The 13,071-nt window shown below is 36.3% G+C and overlaps 1 protein-coding gene and 1 long non-coding RNA gene across 5 annotated transcripts in view; one reads left to right on the top strand and one right to left on the bottom strand.

Annotated features, from left to right (window-relative positions):
* The window catches only part of OXR1 (oxidation resistance 1), a 443,163-nt gene that overhangs the window by 333,914 nt on the left and 96,178 nt on the right, over window positions 1–13,071 (top strand). The window lies entirely within an intron of this gene.
* The window catches only part of LOC123858808 (uncharacterized), a 55,815-nt gene that overhangs the window by 25,411 nt on the left and 17,333 nt on the right, over window positions 1–13,071 (bottom strand). The gene's annotated exons all lie outside the window — the stretch shown is intronic.

Genomic DNA, 13,071 nt, shown 5'->3' with positions numbered 1-13,071 from the left:
CATATCTTCATTGTCTTTGTATTCTCAGAGCTGAGCATAATGTGCAGCACCCAACAAATGTTGAACAGATAAAGAAGTGATGCAAACTCTGAACAGAATTTCAAAATATGTGGGGCTTTGCTCTTTCTCAAAAATGAAGAATTCCTCTTTCCATTCACTGTGTAATTGCCCTAACCCTTCAAGTAACACTCAATCAGATTTTATGAAGGAGCACAATCAGACTTATAGAGGTTAGAGGGGGAGAACAGGAGATAAAATTGCCCCCTTTTTCTAATCATTTCCCTCCATAAAATTGTGGGATTTTGTTACCAAAGGAGAGGAGATCAATATTTAGAAATAATTCTTTTAAAATTTAGAATTTAAATTATCTTAAAAGTTTAAATTCTCTTTTAAAAAACGTAATAGTTATGCTTCATGCTAAGTTTGGTAAGACTCATCTTAGGCTTTTCCCCTCCTGATCCTTTTTACTTTTTCCAGAGTTATACCTACATTCATAGCATTTCCGAGAGGTTAGTGAAGTTAGGCAACACTCCAAAATTCTCACATCTGAGAGCATAAGAGAGATCAACTGATAGGCACATGGTCATTGAGTGAGTCAGTGCAAGTCCCTGGAACAGCGCTTGAAGCTTCTGACTACCAGTCCTGGGTTCTGTTTAGCCAACTACTACCGTGTCCCCTGAGGAACTGGGTAAAAATAGAGGATGGAGCAGTTAGCAAAGTAAATCATTGTCATTGCTAGTGTTCATATTCCATTTGTCCATGTTTAATAGACTAATAGTTTAAACTCATGAATGTTTATGTTCTGTTGGTTAGTATGTAATTGTATGTCAAGAATACCAACACAGAAATAATTCTAGAATTTATATTCTCCCTCAAAATATAGAGTGCACATATATCAGCATAAACACATGTGTTAAATTATAAAATAAATAATTTTCATTGAGTATCATTATTCTTTATGAAGAGGAGGGCAAACATTATTTTTAATAAACTTCTGTTTAAACTTGTGTAGCAGGATCCTCCATTCCTTAGAGATTTAACAACTATAAGGTCTAAAGCATATATGATCTGAATACAATAGGATTTATTTACAAATTATAATCCCATGTCTTAAGGGAGTGAAACTCCCTGCCTCTATCTATGAATTTGAGGGTGAGCCTTAAAATCTCACCTAGTTGACCTCCTTTGTCTCCTTTTTGTATCAGGAAATGTTGGCTTAGCTTTCTCTGCAGAGAAAGAAGTCAGCTAATATCTGGGTTTAGTTCCTTGCTTGGCTACCTGCCAGCTTTGCATCAGTGGGCAAGTCATGGAGCCTCCTTTCCCTCTTCTGTCTACATCGACAGCATGGGGATAATGTTATTCTCCTTCCCCACAAGATTGTTGCAAAGATTAATGACATATGTATAAACATGGGCTTAAATGAGAGAATCTTGGAACTGAAACGTTCCTTTCCAAGGTGAATCTACCTCACCATTTCAGCTAAGAAAACTGAGATTCAGGAATGGTAAATGCTCTGCCCAAGATCATTTAGCCAGAGTCATACATCTGAGGCTAGAAACCAAATCTTTTGCTTGAGTGTACCTTGTTTTTGTTTTTGTTGTTGTTTTTTTTTTCTTCTCTTGATAGGCACAGCAGAACTGATATTCTCATAGGAGGAATATAAAGACTATGATAGAATGATCTGAAAGAGGAAGTAGGCTTTTTACACCAAGTAACATGACAGCAGATGAGAAAAGAAAAGAGGAAGGTACAAGGAAGAATATTTACTGGAGGGTTCATAGCATGCCAGACATACATTAAAAAGCAGAAACTTTTAATTACCTGATCTGTATTACACAGTTAAAATATCTACTAACGATACTTTTAAATGCACAGGATTAGCAGAAGCACATTCCTTCCGTTTCCTGTTTCTAGTACTCTTCTAATTCTAGGACTTCACAGGTCTAAACAATAAGCAGCAAATCCCTGCATTAGGCTCTGTTGCCACCTGTGCTGGCTGGGGGTGGAGGGGGCAGTGAGGACGTTCAAGGGGGTTAAACCGAGCAGAAGAGTAGCTGCTTAGATTAGAGTACTGGTGAAAGCCCTCACTCACAAATGACTCCTCAGTGCTTTCCAATCTTAGAGGTTGGACTGGATTTACAAGTCATCTTGCAGATACCCTCCTATAGTGATATTTACATCCCCATAAATTACTTCAGTGACAATAATTCTACATTTCTTCTCTCATCCTATCAGCTTTGATTGGTGGTAGAAAGACAGAAGAGAGTGTAACTGAGAGCTTAAAGCCCTTAGGAGAGGGTAGGCCTTGATAGAATTTGAGTAGTAGATTCCAAAGGACATTAAGTGCCAGGGGTCCAGAAAAGCTCATTTAAAAACATGTGTGTGTGTGTGTGTGTGAGAGAGAGAGAGAGAGAAAAGAGTGAGAGAAGGAGGTAGGGAGGGAAATGTCAAAAACAGCCTTTGGTTGCTTTGCTTTTTTGCTTAGTGCTATAGAGGTAACGAGTTAAAATACAAGATATGATACTACCCTTGTTTCCATGCTGTAGGACTTGATGTTGAATGCTGTATCTCATGGGTGCTAGGAATAACAAGTCCAGGTATAGCCTAGGATTAGCAGGCACCATAATCTACAACAATGGAAAGATGACAGAGCTGGAAACCAAGAACCTAAATTCAAGCTCCTACTCTAATGGTGAGCAATTGCATTTGTCTGTGAGTGAAGACCCCCTGATTACAGTCACATAGAGCTCTATTTTTCTCTTGTGGAAGAAATCTAGAAGTAGGCAATTACTGGTATAAATTCAGGATGTCCAGTCTCTTTAAAATTTTCTTCACCCTTTCTTCTTGGTTCAAAGAAGCTATAGCTCTGGCCATCACATCCATCTTCCGACAGGAGAAAGGTAGGAAGGAGTGGTACCTGTATCATTGAAGCAGAAAGTTTCCCAGAAGCCTCTAGGAGACTTCAGCTCATGTCTATGTGTCCAGAACTGTGTCACAGGGCTATCTGGAAAAAGAAAGTGAAAAAAGAGCTTTTTTTTTTTTTTTGCTAAATATATTGTTATTTCAAATAGAATCAGGAAGGAAGAAGGGAAGAATGGATATTAGATAGTTAGCAGCTCTTCCTATAATCACTAAGTAACTATATAACTTCAGAAAAGTTATTTATTTGCTCTGCCTATATCATTTTCTAATGTATAAGATGGATATCATGAATATCAGCTGTATCTTAGCTCCCTGTCCCCCACTTCCCAGCATTGATGGAGGGAAAATAAATGAGGGTTTTAGCAAATTGAAAATCTAAAAGTAGTAGATAAAGGTAGCTTTATTAAGAAGGTAATAGAAAGGAAGCGGTTGTTTGTATTAGAAGAAGAAGAAAGAGAATACATACCTTTCTGTTTCTCTAGTCATTAGTGAGAGTAAAATAAGCACAAATTAACTAAAAGTCCCTTTGGGCATCGTAAAGATATACAAATAGATAATAAGAACTTAACCTTAAAATATACCAACTGCAAATTATTCTCGTGGTTCATGAGCTGTATGAACTCTTGCCATTTGACCATAGTGCAACCCATGTGTGGTGTCAGAGGATCTTGAAAGTAAACCAAATGATGTAACTCTCATTATTTTTAAAATTTAAGATTATGAGAACTTCAGACTTATCTGGTGAAAAACATTTGTCCTTTGCCAGGCTGTGTTCTATGTTGAAATGTATTTTCCAGTAGATTAATGTGTTAAAATTTTTGTTTCAAGATCTATTACTATGTAACCAAATTTAGAATTTAAGTTAAAAGCCAGAGATCAGCTATCTAGTATCCTGGAGCCATCCATATAATAACTTTCTCATAAATCCAGATCCAGAAACAGCCAAATAGTTTATCAATTAAACATATCAGGAGCAACAGAACTCCAAAGCAACACTAGTAAACTGTCTCTTAAGAGTGAGGGCAGACATAAATTAGTAAGGCATTTAATTCTTCTAAAGATTTGAGACTACTACGTAGAGGTATTTTGTTTTTAACCTACTGAGCCATTTTCTTTATCTCAGTAGCTACCATATGACTGTGAAGCACAGTGAATAGGGGTAGAGACTGATAGGCCTCTTGCTTCTGTATGGATCATGGCTGCACCAATATTCAGTAAATGCTTAGGACAGTTAAATGGGCATTGCTGAAAATAATCTGTAGCATTCTCTTCAAAATAAGATTATTTGGAGAATTTTCTTCTGGCCTTTTGCTGTATGAAGTGGGACCTGACCTCATTTGTGAAGCCTAGAAAAATACACCATGGAGTCAACAGAGCACAGAAGTTGCTTCTGGATCAAGGGAAGTGGTTATCAGGCATGGAAATCATTGGAAAAGGAGAAAATACTGACTAAATATTTCAAATACTGGTTCAGTAGTGAAAGATAGGCAAGATGAGTGTGCGAGTGGGAAGCGATGAGGGGCAGAAAGGAGAACTGGAAGACTGGAAATGTTTGAAATTCGTTAGACTAGAGTCTGCACGTACACAATTCCAGCCTGTAGCTTCATACAGTGATGCTTGCTGGCATTTTGTAAGGATGGTAAACAGCCATTGCTTTTCTGTGTATGGATGGAACATGAAATGAAGAAGGCAAATTGAATGTCTTCAGAAATATTCAACCTTGGCCTGTTTATGCACCTCATTTTGTATTTACCTATTAGTCTTTTTTTTGGCACACACACAAAAATCTATCAAAATATATTTGTGGCTTTAATTTTTAAGTAGCTGTAAAATGAATTATAAAAGGTAGAATACTTTATGGATGTGAGTTTAGATTGGGAGCATTTAGTGAACATATAATATGCTTTCCTTGCATTTTGTTAGTGTTTATTCATTTAATTCACTCAACAAATATTTGTTGAATGAACTACTGTGTGTCACTAGTGACCTAGTTTGTGCCATAGGAGATCATAATAAGTCTGCTAATAAATTTGATCCTAATAAGAATAGAAGAATATATAAATTTATATATTCTTTATTGTATTCTTATATAAATAATTATTATATTCTTATATAAATAATAAGAATATATAAATTTTCAGTGATTTTCAACATAAATTTTCTTGGGAACATATTACTGATACAGTGATTTAATAGCCAACTAAAGAAAAAAAATCCCTTCAGTACAGCTTTCATCCTCTGTTCTGGGGAAATCGCTATGTCTACTACGTATTATGTATAATACCTTACGTACTTCTATACCCCTCATCAAGATGCAGTGCAAACAAGTATTTTAAGTACTTGCAGTTTGAAAACTGAAATAAAATGAGAGAGACTGGGAATATTCAGTTCATAGCCTAGACAAGAAGAAAGAAAATATCTATATTCATGGAAAAGATGTTATTGATATGTTCCCTAAACCTAAATACATTTTGGGAAGACAGAAAATTTCTTAGGAGATTTAGATCGTGCAGATATTAAGAATGAAGAAAGATAGGACATGATCCATTTAGACCTACCCTTCAGATTTTAATAAAAGGTTTGAGGAGAAAAAGTAGTGTTCTTTATGCTTAATGTGGAAACAGATATTACCTTCAAGTGGTTACCACGTCAGGACATGGCTAGCTTTGCAATGCCATCCATTATTACAGTGATTGATTACATAACACATTTTCTGTGTCTTTTACCTTTTTCTGGGTGAATGTGGGAAAACAGATATGGCCTAAAATCTGAATATGGTTATAAAGTGCTATTTCATTTCCGGGTAGTCTTATTCCACTAAATTCCTTTTTATGTTTGCCTTTTAAGCAATAATTTCAGGTAAAATGCATTTAAATATCTGGAAATAAAACAACTTGTCAAGTGAAATGCTCTATTATCTAGTAACAGATGGATTGTCCTTGTTGGGTAAAGCTTATTCTGTATCGATCTTGATTTTGTTTTAAGTTGTATATATAATAGCTACAGAAAAAAACCACATATAATAGCTACAGAAAAAAAAAAGGGCACTTTGTTTTTTAGAGGGGGAGAGTGTGCTTGTATGCACGTGTGAGCAGGAGGAGGGGGAAGGGGCAGAGGGAAAGGGAGAAAATTGGAAGCAGGCTGCATGCCCAGTGCAGGGCCTAACATGGGGCTCAGTCTCACAACCCTGAGATCACCACCTGAGCTGAAATCAAGAGTCGCTCACTTAATTGACTGAGCCACCCAGGCACCCCAAAAGGGCCTTTTTATACAGCACTCTTTTTGGTGTATATAATTTAAATTTTTGCTGCCTTTTGTTAAGTTAGACATAATTATGTAGCCTACCATCTGATTTCTAGTTAAATCACTAGGTTTCTTGCATCACAGGTAAATACTATTATTGCAAAACAACTGCATACTAGTAAAATTATGGTAATACCACTACTCCTCTCTTACCATGTGGCTGCCTTCGCATATGACTCTTTAAAGGAACTAACTTTCAAATGTTCCCTTCATCTATTTTGCTTTGGCCCTAGTACTCTGCCAATTCTACCTTTTTACTTTACTCTTCACGTTAAACTAAGAGAATACATGTCTGCAACAAATATATTCGTAGTCTCATAGGAAAGACATCTGAGAAAATCAAGCTCAAAAGGAGAAGAAAAAAGAGCTAAGTGTAAAACAGTGTTGGGCTCATTGCCTTATTTCTTTTTTGGCCCTGATCATCAGGGCCAGCACTTGCTTGCTGTAAAAAAGGTGACTCTAAGTTACTCTGTGCTGATGGAATTTATTATGAAGAAAGTCATGGCTTTAACTTACAACTGCAGACTTCATGGCCATATAATTCATGTGCTGTGTTCCTATGGGTCAGTCGTAAAAAATTCAAAAGGTACTGTGTTGTTTGGGATTGTACCCAAAATATGAAGTTTAATGTGGGGATTCTCTCCAAACTTCCAAAAACTATTAAAGAAGGAACTATAAGCTTGTCCCATGAGCTCAACTTCAGTAATCTCTTGAAGATTTACTCTGACTAAACCTCAGTCTTGATATTAAAACATTTCTTTATTACTGATAATACACAAAAAGTCTATATAATTTATGTGGGATTTACATGAACGAACAAGCTCCCTTAGTTCTGTAATATACATTTAAGATGTTTGGTTTGGAACTATTTCATTTTGCACAATTTTGTTACCTAAATTTCTATGATGAACTACCAAGAACTAACACCCTTTGAAAGACTTACTTGGGTGAGCTGATATAAGGTTAAAAATCAGTCTTATTTGTAGGCTATATAACCCATGGTAATCTGAAAGAGAAATTAAAACATGAAGGGACGCCTTGGTGGCTCAGTCAGTTAAGTGTCTGTCTGCCCTTCTGCTCAGGTCATGATCCCAGGGTCCAAGGATGCAGACTCATGTCAGGTTCCCTGCTCAGCGGGGAGCCTGCTTCTCCCTCTCCCTCAGTCCCTCTCCCCCCACTCATGCTCTCTCTCTCAAATAAATAAATAAAATCTTTTTAAAAAAGAGATTAAAATATGAAAAGGAAATTTTCTGAAAACTCATAATATGCTCCCTCTTAGGGTCCTGCCTAGTTTGTGATCTGTACTGTACAAAAAAAGAAAAGCTATAGCTGATTTATAGGGGAGCCTAAAATGAACAAAGAGCTGAAAAGTTAGTTTTAGGACTTAGAAGAAAAGTCCCAGAAACTGAAATATTGTAACTTGAAATAAAAAAATAACAAAGTCAATAACAATAATAACTTCCATTTATTGAACACTTGGCATATGCCATTTTTCACAGTACTATAGGTAAGGAAATTAAGGGTAATGGAAGAGGAACAAGTTAAATAATATCACATGGAAACAAACATGGAAATCCAGACCATGGGACATAGCCCAGGATCACTGACTTGTTTCTGCAACAAGCCAAATAGCATGGAAAAAAACAAACAAAAAATGATGGGGCCTTTGCTAAGATCTTGCTCCAAGTGTGGCCCGCTTTGATTGCAGCAACATTGCCACCACCTGGGAGACTATTAGACATGCCGTATTTCAGGTCTTGCCCCAGACCCTAGTGAGTCTTAAGATCCCTAAGTGATTCATTTGCTCAGAGAGTTTAAGAAGCACTGGTCTAGATGACTAGAGATTTAACCAATTGTAGTATGTAGACCTTGTTTAGATCATGATTCAACAAGCCAATAGGGAAAAGACATTTCTACCTATTGGGGAGGTTGGGTATGGATTAGGTCTTGGATTCTACAAAGGAATGCATGCTATTTCATTAGGTGTGATAATGGCACCTAATAGTTAATGATGGATGTCCAATATTTTTATGTTTTAAATTTAGACATGTAAACTGATGCATGTAGGGGTGAAATAATGTATCTGGAATTTGTTTTAAAATGTTTTGGCAAAGAAAATAGCAATAAGTGATACAAATATGGCAAAATCTTTAAAATTGTTGAATCTCTCATACTACTCTTCTGTCTACTTTTTTTTTTTTTGTCATTTTGGATTTTATTTTCATTAGTAGTAAATAAATCCGACTTCAGCCTGTATTGAAAACTAGACAGTATAAGAGGCAAAATATACCCTCAAATCTTTACACAAAAGATATATCTCAAAGTTTTTCCATGTAGATTTGTATAAGGAACATCTTTTAATTGTTAAAAAATTCTGACATTCTAACATTGTCTATTACCTTCAAATGTGTGACGACTTACCATCATATCTGATGTTCTTTCTATTATACTTTTCATTATTGTATTTTTTATTGAAATATAATTAACATACAGTGTTAAATTAGTTTTGGGTGTACAATATAATGATTCTGCAATTCTGTACACTTCTCAGTGCTCATCAAGATGAATATACTCTTAATCCTGTTTATCTATTTCACCCATCCTCCCACCCTTCTCCCCTCTGGCAACCACCAGTTTGCTCTCTACTTAAGAGTTTGGGTTTTTTTGTCTCTTTTTTTCTGTTCATTTGTTTTGTTTCTTAAATTCCACAGATGAGTTAAATCATATGGTATTTGTCTTTCTCTGACTTATTTCACTTAGCATTATACCCTCTAGGTCCATCCATGTTGTTGCAAATGGCAAGATCTAACTATGTTTTATGGCTGAGAAATATTCCATTTTATTTATATATATATATAAATATACATATAGTGTTTTATATATTCTGTTTTGTATATATAAAGTGATATATATATATAAAGTGGTATATATATATATACACACCACTGTGTGTGTGTATACATATATATACCACATCTTCTTTATCCATTCATCTATGGATGGACACTTGGGTTACTTCCATATCTGGGCTATTGTAAGTAATGCTACAATAAATATAGAGGTGCATATATCTTTTTGAATTAGTGTTTTCACTTTCTTTGCGTGGAGACCCAGTAGTGGAATTACTAGATTATATGGCAATTCTATTTTTAATTTTTAAGAACCTCCATACTGTTTTCCACAATGGCTGCACCAATTTACATTTTCACCAACAGTGCATGCGAGGGTTCCTTTTTCTCCACCTCCTCACCAACACTTGTTATTTTTTGTGTTTTTGCTTTTAGCCATTCTGACAGGTGTGAAGTGATATCTCATTACAGTTCAGGGAAATGATGATGAGTGATGTTGAACATCTTTTCATGTGTCTATTGCCATCTGTATGTTTTATTTGGAAAAATGTCTATTCATGTCTTCTGCCCATTTTTTAAATCCCATTGGTTTTTTGGTGTTGAGTTGTATAGGTTCTTTATATATTTTGGATATTAACTCCTTATTGGATATATCATTTGCGAATCTCTCATTCAGTAGGTTGCCTTTCTTCTGTCTACTTTTGGATGTTAGAATTTTTCATAATTTTTTAAAGATTTTATTTATTTGAGAGAGAGTGCATGTGAATGGGGGGAAGGGGCAGAGGGAAAGGGAGAGAGAGAATCTCAAGCACACAGAGTCTGATCCCACGACCCCGAGATCATGACCTCAGCTGAAACCAAGGGTCAGATGCTCAACCAACTGAGCCACCCAGATGCCCCAAATTTTTCATAATTTTAAAAAAATACCAAAAGAAGTAGACTTATGCTCTAGAAATTTTAGAAATAACTACAAGAAGTTTCTTATAGTAAGAAGGATTAATCATTTAACGGGATGCCAGAGAAGCTTTCTCCTCTCCAAAGTATTTTTTTTTTTTAAGATTTTATTTATTTGACAGAGAGAGAGAGTGAGAACAGGAACACGAGCAGGGGGAGTAGGAGAGGGAGAAGCAGGCTTCCCGCTGAGCAGGGAGCCCGATGTGGGTCTCGATTCCAGGACCCTGGGATCATGACCCAAGCCGAGGGCAGGCGCTTAATGACTGAGCCACCCAGGTGCCCCTCTCCAAAGTATTTTAAAAATAGGACAAATTCATTGGTTTAGGGGCATTTTCAGATAGTCCTGGCAAAAGCCAGATCTGTCAAGCTCCTTTCCTCAAAAATGTCCTATGGTAGATGTTACACTTTGTGAGTACTTTGGACCATCGATCTTAGATTTAATGCCTTAGTTGTGTTTAAAAAAGAAAAAGCATTTGATGATGCTTCTGTTCTAGTCCTGTATTTGCTCTTGTCATGGCACTCTTCTCTGGCAGTTCATTTCAATGGTTGACTGATAAAATGTTAAGCTACCTACTCATCCAAACCAAGCATTAAATAGAGTCCTGTCATGATCTCATTCTGTTGAGAGTCTATGCTTAAGTGCAGACTAAGGCCTTTTGATGTTATGTGATCAATAGGAAACCCTTTAAGCTGGTATGTATTTGTCATATAGAAAAGCATTCCTTTCAACATCATATAAACCCTTTATGTACTTACCAACTGGGCAGCATATCATTTTTTTTTGTTTCTGGAAAAGGGAGCAAAAGAGAATTGCCCAAGCTATTAAAAAGAAAACCCAAGCACTTTTGCAGCTTATTAAGTGGCAGTATTTGTGGTAATACGTTTCATGTTTTCTGGCTTCTTCCTATAGAAACCTGAGAATGGTTCTCAAGGACTATATAGTAAACTCAGCCGGCATCCCCAGATGTAGACATTATACTGTTTATAGATGAACCACCAACACCTGACTGGTTTAGTAGGTGCTTATAGAGTGAGTCAGCAGATGAGCAAGAATTTACTTTCAGAAACCTTCCCATCTTAACCACAAGTAGTTCTTCCTATATGGTACTATATTTGTTGGTTTAGATTGTATGGAATAATCTACAGCATCTAAGATTTTCCTTTAGACAAATATGTATTAGGAGGAATAAATGAGTAATAGGACAGGGGAAGGAATTTTGGTTCTGACTCTGAATCAGAGAATTACTGACACTCAGGTGCTGGTCAATTACACTTCTCTAATTTAGGGTATGCTCCTGAGAGGCTCCCTATTGATAAGAAGCTGCATTGTTAGATGTGTATGATTTTCAATTTTGTAGATATTCAAGTTGTTTTCTCTCCCTCTTCTTCCTAGTAGATGCCCAGTTACCTAGTCTCTCCCTCTCTTCCCTCCACAGCAGCAGTCTCTGCATAAAATTGTCTGTATTGCTTATTAGCCCTCAGTCAGTACAAACAAAACCTGGTAGTTAAATCGTGATCATCTGCCATTCCATAAACATGTTCTACACATTCTTTTATCCCTCAGCTTGTTTGCTCTGCTACAGCACAGTATTATGATCCTTGGCTAGAGAATTGTAATTAGAATAATTTGTTGTTTCTCCCAGCCATGTTGCTGCTCTTAAAATTGTTCATTCTAGAATACAAGAATATTTCAAAATATCTAAAATGCCTTTATGACTGTAGATGGATTTAAGAGGAAACATGGTGCAACGTTTCATAGTCCAAAGAATTAATAAATATAGCAAAAAATGTTATTTCCTTTCATATTTTAAAAGAATATTGCTATAGCAAAAGAAAGAGCTTTAATGTATGTGTGTACACACGTGTGTATATCCCAAAGGATTCTATCATAGAAATAAGACGGTAAGAGAACACTGTTTAAGGATAATTTTCTCCCAAAAAAAGTATAAAATCAAGACAGACAAAAATAACACATTAAAGATTGTATTTAACTCATTAATGAAAGAACCAGTAAGATGTTACAACCAGTTCAAAGGAGAATCCAAACAGATATATTAATAGATGAGGATTATTGAAATAAATGTGCAGATGGAGGCACATTCTTCTACTGATGGTGAAAAAAGCCAATTCAGTCTATTGGACAGAATTCCCTTAGACAAGAATGCCTTTGTTTATAGACAGGAATTATTTTGGATTGCTATCAGTTTTTACAATTTATAGAGTTATAAAGTAGCTTCCATAGAGTCAAATCAGATAATCCAGTAGAGTTTACTCTCTATACTGCATGGTTTTCCACTAAAGCACAGTGTTTTTTTGTATTGTTTTGTTTCCCTTATAGTACTCTATCCCTAAAGGCACCATACCATCAGTGACTCCCTACTATCAACAGAAAGAAGTCCAAATTCATTAGGTAGACACTCACATTTTAGCTTCAGCCTCTTTCAGTGTTTTCTGTTATGCAGTCCAGCACCCTTAAGCCCTACATTATTCAGCCTTTATTCCCAAATTCTAATCTTTCAAGTCCCTTTTCTTGTGTATTGACCATCTGCTGTAATCGACATTAGTTCTCAAACTTGACAGAACATCAGAATTACCTGGAGAGCTGATTAAAACACAGATTTCTGGGTTCCACCCATCCTTTCATCCAGCAGAGCTAAGGTTGAGCCTGAGAATTTGCATTTCTTAAAAGCCTGGGTGGCTCGATCAATAGTTAAGCTTCTGACTAGATTTCTGCTCAGGTCAGGATCTCAAGGTCCTGGGATGGAGCCCCACCTCAGGTTCTGCACTCAGTGGGGAGGCTGCTTGTCCTTCTCTCTCCCTTTCCCTCTGCCCTTCTCCCTGCTCTCTCTCTCAAATAAATAAAATAAAATCTTAAAAAAAAAAAATCCCAGATGATGCTGATGCTACTGATCTAAAGACTCTTTGAGAACTACCTGCTCAGAGGAACTGTGTAAAAAACTATAGATCAGATTAATGAGACATAGACCCAGCCCATTAGGAGGAATTCACAATCTAATGGAAGTGTCAAAAGCCTGGCTCCCCA

This window comes from Mirounga angustirostris, unplaced genomic scaffold (genome assembly GCF_029215605.1).
Source record: "Mirounga angustirostris isolate CCGP_5_RB_7025 unplaced genomic scaffold, mMirAng1.0.hap1 SCAF_4, whole genome shotgun sequence".
NCBI lineage: Eukaryota > Metazoa > Chordata > Mammalia > Carnivora > Phocidae > Mirounga > Mirounga angustirostris.
This window is presented reverse-complemented; position numbering and strand designations above follow the sequence as displayed.